Raw genomic sequence first — 8,366 nt, 5'->3', positions numbered from 1 at the left:
ATACGACGTACAAGTTTAAACAGATGGAATTTCCCATCAAACTCTGCTTTCCAATGACAATCAACAAGGCGCAGGGACAATCAATGCAAGCGGTTGGTTTGAATCTGACAGAGCAAGTATTCTCACACGCACAACTGTACGTTGGCTGTCCCCATGGTCTTTCTATTTGTGCACTTGAGGGAAGGACGGAGAATACTGTCTACCAAGAGGCACTCCAATGATAACAACGGCAACTTCATTTGCTCTAATTTCAACTCCGCAATTTTTTCATCGTCCTGCCAGCCCACGTAAGTCCAGTTTTGCTTTGCTCTCCTTACTAACTCACCATGACATTCTTTATTTTCTACCAAGAACCGTCGCCCAAACACCACTTCGTATCCACTTCTTCCTCTTTTTTATGTCTTCGTTTCTCTCTTCGCGTCGTTCTCTGACCGGTGAAACCGGGCCTAGCTGCTAGTTTCTAATAAATTATTCCTATTCTCTTGTGTATTGTAGCTTTCTTGAATAACTACTCTATTAATTTTTTAAAACTTGAATCAATTCAGTGAAGTTATCCTGTAATTTTAAAATTCGATTATAGGAAAAACAATGGTAGCGAGCTGGCAGAATACTGAGTAGTATTTCGTCTGTCTTACCGTTCTGAGTTCAAATTCAGCCGTGGTCGACTTCGCCTTTTATCCTTTCGGAGTCGGTAAAATAAATACCAGATGAACATTAAGGTCGATGAAATCGACTGTTTCCTTTCCCGAAATTGCTGGCTTCGTGCCAAAATTTTAAACCGTATTATAGGAAAACTGTTTTCACGTATTTGAATACACTATGATTTCCAGTTGATGATGTACTACCAAATTAGTTTGCTTCGTCTGATGAACACAACCTAACGTTCTAGTTAACATTGAACCTTTTTAGACACGTAATACCAAAGTGTCTGATACGTGTGCAATAATGACTTTATTGCATTACGCAGGATAACTGTTAAAACGTTATTGAGGCAATCATCCTTTTCAAACATGGTGGTGGCCACTGTTAATGTGTTGAACAAAGTTGTATTCATGATATTAGTAGAGACACACAAAATGAAACAGGATTTACCAAAGCAGATGATGATAGTGGTTCCCGTTTGAGAATGGTAAGATGCATCTCGGGTTGCGGCCGTTTGAAGACAAAAGAAATTGGTAAAAATACATACAGAATGAATAGCAGAATGCTTTTGTGTTTGAGCTGGCAGAATCGTTAGCTCTCCGGGCGAAATGCTTAGCGGTATTTCGTCTGCCGTTACGTTCTGAGTTCAAATTCCGCCGAGGTCGACTTTACCTTTCATCCTTTCGGGGTCGATAAATCAAGTACCAGTTAAGCACTGGGGTCGATGTAATCGACTTAATCCCTTTGTATGTCCTTGTTTGTTCCCTCTATGTTTAGCCCCTTGTGGGCAATAAAGAAATTGGTATTTCGTCTGTCGTTACGTTCTGAATTCAAATTCCGCCGAGGTCGACTTTGCCTTTCATCCTTCCGGGGTCGATAAATTAAGTACCAGTTACGCACTGGGGTCGACGTAATCGACTTAATCCCTTTGTCTGTCCTTGTTTGTCCCCTCTATGTTTAGCCCCTTGTGGGCAATAAAGAAATAAGAATGCTTTTGTGTTTGTAGATTGAATTACGAATCTTGAAAATGTGGGGGTCCCAAACGTGGAATACAATTTAAAAGGCATAGAGAAATCAGAAAAGTTAAAAGTATTTGCAAATTTAATAGAAATAATGAAGGTTCAATTTTGGTCGAACATCAAGCACGATAGAGAGAAAGAAAGAGTGAAGAGGAGAGAAAGAAGAGGTGAAAAAGAAAGAGAGAAATAAGGTCAGACTGGAATTATTGTTTATAGGTAACGCAATGGCATACTCAACGTAGCAGTTATATATAACGTTTTGCTAATTATCTATTCGGTTTCATCACACAGTGATGGAAACAATAGGTTCAGTGCAATGAATAACACTCTAATTGCTGTAGGAAGCATTGAACATTTATTATTTGGAGTGAAAGCTTTAGCAAATTCTATTGCTATTGTATATAGTGTCTTCTGCTATAGCTCATATGACATGGTCATTGAGCATTTGTCCATGTTAATTACATCGCTCTCTCATAAATGAATAAATAGCAAAATTAAGATGGCATAGAATATTGTAATATTAGCTGTGAAATACTGTGTATACACCCATTATAAGAGGGTAATCGATATAATTTTGGTTGATATACTGAATTACTTGTAGAAGATATTATTATGTGAGACTAAAAGCCATTCGAAAGATTTGCAAAGGAAGGAAATTCATTATGATATACTTTTGCTTAATTATTAACTATCTACCGATAAGAAATGATATTCCAACTGATGTGATATGCTGGGAAGTGCTGAATTTTCAGGTAATGATTTCAGTAAATTTTGTGGTATAAGCCCCACCACACACATATATATACATATGCATGTATATACATACATACATACATACATACATACATACATACATACACACACACACACACACATACATACATACATACATACATGCATGCATGCATGCATGCATGCATGCATGCATGCATGCATGCATGCATACATACATACATACATATGTATGCATATGTGGGCACAGGACGTCATGAAACGTGTACAACAAAAAATTACGAAGCACACACACACACACACACACACACACGCACACACACGCGCGCATATATATATATAAAACTTTGTATGTATGTATTTTATGCAGTTGTGTATGTATGTGTACGTGTGTACGCGATCGTATACAGCAGTGTTAAAAGATGGCGAAAAAAATTCTTAAGATGAAACTCTTAGCGTACAAACACCACTTTCTCACGTACCTTCGTAACACATATACAGGCTCAAACACACCCATGCATTCATAGACATCTAATTTAACAGTTTATCATTAACACCACCGCCATCACATTATGCCACTTTTATCACGAACTATTTTTCTTCGAAGTTCTCGAATTTAAAAGTTGTCTCCGGACGTATAACATTTCAAAGCTTGATTTATGACGAAATTACATTCACCTAATATCTACCTTGCTATTGACCCGAGTGTCACCACTATACTTATCTGGTCGACAGGTCAGTTCTAATACACTTCATACAAAAAAAAAAAAAAATGTTGTCCAACGTTCCATATATTAGGTGAGAAACTCGAATAATTTGCATGACTTATATTATTACATTCATACAATCGCACGCCGTCATACAAACATGCACATACATAATTGAACACACACACACACACACACACACACACACACACACACACACACACACACACACACACACACACACATGTATATATATATATATGTGTGTGTGTGTGTCTCTCTCTCTCTCTCTCTCTCTCTCTCTCTCTCTCTCTCTCTCTCTCTCTCTCTCTCTCTCTCTCTCTCTCTCTCTCTCTCTCTCTCTCTCTCTCTCTCTCTCTCTCTCTATCTATATATATATATATATATATATATATACTGCTATAGTCTTATACACATAACGCGCTTGTATGGTCACGTGAATACGCTATAAATCAACCTCCGAGATGAATGCTACGAACTCCCACACTTAAGAAGGGAAAGCATGAAACATGATTGAGCCTGTGCGCATCTATCTATCTATCTATCCATACGCACGCACGCACACATATATAGTATGTATGTGCATGTTGGTGTGTATGTTTGTATGTGGAAATAATGGGACAGATAGTTTCATGTATAAGCTTGTTCTCTTTTCTGTATTCAATTTTATATCACAGAGAAGACTCACTAAATATCTTGTGCAACAGTTAACGAAGTAGCTGAAGAATAAACTACAAGCGTAAGGAAATTGAATAGATTCGCTGTTCCGGCATGATTTGTCCCGGATGTCATGGAACATGGGTGGAGATCAAGAGGAACTTCGTATTCTCTTTCTATTTTTTATCTTTCCCCCATCATGAGTTTTACAATGCAGACAGGTTATTGAGAAAAAGTCGGAGGGAATTTTTTGAAGAATATGAATGGAGTGAAATGTGAAATGCTATGAATACATTGCGAAGAAATGGGGAAATTTGTTGTTGTCGGGTGATAGTGTCGCTAAGATACGATGAAGTGAGAGGAGGAGGGAGAGAGGAAGAAGAGGAGGGGAGAGGAAGATGATGATGATAATGATGATGATGATGATAATGATGATGATGATAATGATGAAGATGATGATGAAGAAGAAAGTGATGATGATGATGACGAAGACGACGACGATGATGATGATGTTGAAGAAGAAGAAGCATAATCTATATATATATAAAAATGAGAATGTGTGTCTGTCTGTCTGCCTGTCTGTCTGTGTGAATCCCTAAAACTCGAGAACTACGCAACCAATTTCATTCAAATTTTACACATGCCTTACTTAGGGTTCCAGTTGTGTTTTAGTAAAAAAAAAAATTATTAACTTCTTGCAGAGTTCGAGCACACGGCAACATAATATCTCCTCCACTATTTAAGTATTACGTGTCAAAAGTGAAACAAAAACACTCATGTCAAATACTTTCACTTTAAAAATGAAACTATTCCACTAACTGAAACAATCACATTTCGATACTGTAAGTGACAGATACTTTCACAGAGAGAGACAGAAAGAGAGAGAGAGAGAGAGAGAGAGAGATGTATATGTATACATATAGATGTACACGTATATGTATATATATATAGATCTATACATACATGTATATGTATACATATGTGTAGATGTATATATATATATACAGATGTACATGTAATATGTATACATATATACATGCATACAGATATCTATACATATATACACCCATCACACACACATACACATGCACACACACACACACACATTAGTCATTTGTTTTCTTATCCAAAACTACGTCAAAAGTACTGAATGGATCTTTATGAAATTTGGAAATTATATTCTTTGCATAACGGCCATAACTCCCATGAACATTCATATATTTTTGATGTTGATGAAATTTTAACCCGAACATAACAGATGAGCATTATTTAGAAAATGATGTCACACGTTATCGAGGCTACCATTCTTTCTGGATGTGCAAAAGGGGATGACGTCTTTATTCCAAGAATTCCTCTTACTCCATCAGGAGCAGACATTCCTTTTACATTCAGAAGACTACAATTCCCCCTTCGTGTGACTTTTGCCATGTCCATAAACAAATATCAGGGTCAAACACAGTCTGTAGCTGGTCTTCTCTTGGAAGAGCCCTGCTTCTCACATGGACAACTGTATGTTGGCTGCTCAAGAGTGGGCAGCAACAAAAAACCTATTTGTATATGCTCCACAAGGGAAAACAAGGAACATAGTTAACAATGAGGTGTTATAATCACAACAGCAAGAAAGTATGTACATGATCACATTCTTTTACGAAACTTCATTGACTTTCATATATTTATATTGATATACCTATATATACGTGTGTTTGGGTGCGTGTGTGTATATACATCTCTATATATAAAGATGATGCGTAGTCTAGACGGTGTTTTTAGATTTCATTATTCTCTTTAACCCGGGCAACGCCGGGTATTTCTGCTAGTTACTAATAAATATTACTGGCCTTAACGAATGCTTTTCACCGTCACATCTATTCTCTTAGCGACAACCCGTTAAAATTAAATCTCTAATACTCCCCTGTAATTAAAATTCCATGTTGCAATTTATCTGCAATTATGTTTTAAAAAGCAATGAAAATATGTAAAAGTTTTAACTGTCTAGATTGGAAAGTAATAAAAAGAAGCGGGAACAATTGCATGTAGAAAGGTCAAGGTTACGAAATTTGGACAGCTAAGACTTTCGATATCAAACCTTCCTCAATCACACCCTCTGCATATTATGCATCTAGGATTCATTATCCAATATATTCTTGTATATATAAATAAAAAAAAGCAACACGGATTTTAAAGGTTATTGCAGTACGCACATTTCATGCTGCTCCAAGTAATGATCGCATTACATTAAATGCAAAATGCAGAGCAATCTTCAGCTGCACAAGGATACAGAAAATTTATTGAAAATTTCAGCAGAATGGACATATTAGTATTGTGACAACATTTAAAATCTAAGTGGGAAAGAAGAATACATAAAAAAAACCCATCTGATTAAAAGAGGAGTTTGACTGTTAAGTTTAGGAGATTATACGAACATATAAATGCTCCTTTCTTAGCTCATTTTAGTGTTATTCTGGTTGTTTTGCACCACGGTTAGCACTGATACGTCTATTCAGACCAGTGATAAAATTCAAAAGTGACTGTCTCGTCATGTTTTCAAATATAATTTATAATTGCATTATCCATCCACTCATCCATTTCTTTTTGCTTGGCATAGAACTGTTTCTTTTGAATCTGTGTACTTGTTGGTATGTGTTCATAGGGTCCTATTAGTGTGTGCAATTGTACACATATTCAGAAATATATTTATTTCTGACTCTATGTGTATATCTTAGTGTGCAAGCAGAGGTATACATATATGTATGGTTAAGTGTTTACATGTATCTATCAGTGCGTGTAACCATTTTATCTGATTTTATGCGTACATATATCAATATATATGTATACACATTAATATACGTGTGCGAGTGTTTGTGTGCATGAGGGAGTAAATACGCATGAATTCATGCACGAGTGTTTTCTGTGTATGTTGTGTGGATATGTATGTATATTATATGTACACATTCACAGATAGATACATACATGCTTTAGAGCCCGCCGAAGAGATAGAGAGAAATATGTACCTTAACGCGTTTGTGAGGTTGCATATATATATGAATATTTGCAGGCCTATACGTTGTGTATGTGCGTGTGTATTTCAGCGAATATAATGTCAATGATGCAAGCATAATCAAAATTGAATGTCTATTAGATAAACGATCGTCTAATAATTAGATAGAAAAAGTTTTATGGGGTTATCAATAGAAGAATTCAGTGAAGATTCTTTTAGGCGCCATTTGCTGATAGTTCTCTGGCTCATGGTGGTAGTGGTGGTTGTGGTGGCCGCTGTCGTCGTATTCATCATGATGGCGGTCGTGGCGAGAGATAGGAAAAACGAAGAAGGGGAAGCAGACGATAATGGGAGAGACTAGAGGTAAAGGGTAATGTGTTTACATTGAAAGTGGAAGGGACACAATGACTGGCGGAATGATAGGGGCAACGAAAGACACGCGTAAATAGGGTGAGAAAGCGAGCTTGATACATAGATAGAGACTAGGTTTGGAGGTTGCGCTGCTCAAACAAATTGATGTAGATTGTATGTGTATTTGATACGAAATAAAAGGTGAAGAGATGAGGGGAGAGACAGGAAAGATATGAATGGGGAGAAAATAAATACACATATCGACGACATTGAACAAGCAGACGATCGATGATTTGAAGAAGAGGGCAGAATACGGGAACGTGTATTGGAGGCGAGGTAGAAGAGAAAATTAAGAGAGTACAAATGGGAAATAGGTAACGATACGAATGTGTGTGTGTGTATATATATATATATGTATATATATATGTATATATATATGTACGTATATATATATGTATGTATGTATATATGTATGTATATATGTATGTATATATGTATGTATATATATATGTATGTATATATGTATGTATATATATATGTATGTATATATGTATGTATATATATATGTATGTATATATGTATGTATATATGTATATATGTATGTATATATGTATGTATGTATGTATGTATATATGTATGTATATATGTATGTATATATGTATGTATATATGTATGTATATATGTATGTATATATGTATGTATATATGTATGTATATATGTATGTATATATGTATGTATATATGTATGATATGTATGTATATATGTATGTATATATGTATGTATATATGTATGTATATATGTATGTATATATGTATGTATATATATGTATGTATATATGTATGTATATATGTATGTATATATGTATGTATATATGTATGTATATATGTATGTATATATTGTATGTAGTATATGTATGGTATATATATATATGTATGTATGTATAATTATATATATATGTATGTATGTATATATTATATGTATGTAGGTATATATGATATAGTATGTATATATATATATATGTATATATATATGTATATATATATGTATATATATATGTATATATATAATGTATATATATATGTATATATATATGTATATATCTAGTATATAGTTATATATATATGTAGTATATATGATATATAGTATATGTATTTATATATGTATATATATATGTATATTATGTATGTATATATTGTATATGATATATGTATATAGATGTATATATATATATATATGTAT

This window comes from Octopus bimaculoides, chromosome 21 (genome assembly GCF_046866305.1).
Source record: "Octopus bimaculoides isolate indiv1 chromosome 21, ASM4686630v1, whole genome shotgun sequence".
NCBI lineage: Eukaryota > Metazoa > Mollusca > Cephalopoda > Octopoda > Octopodidae > Octopus > Octopus bimaculoides.
This window is presented reverse-complemented; position numbering follows the sequence as displayed.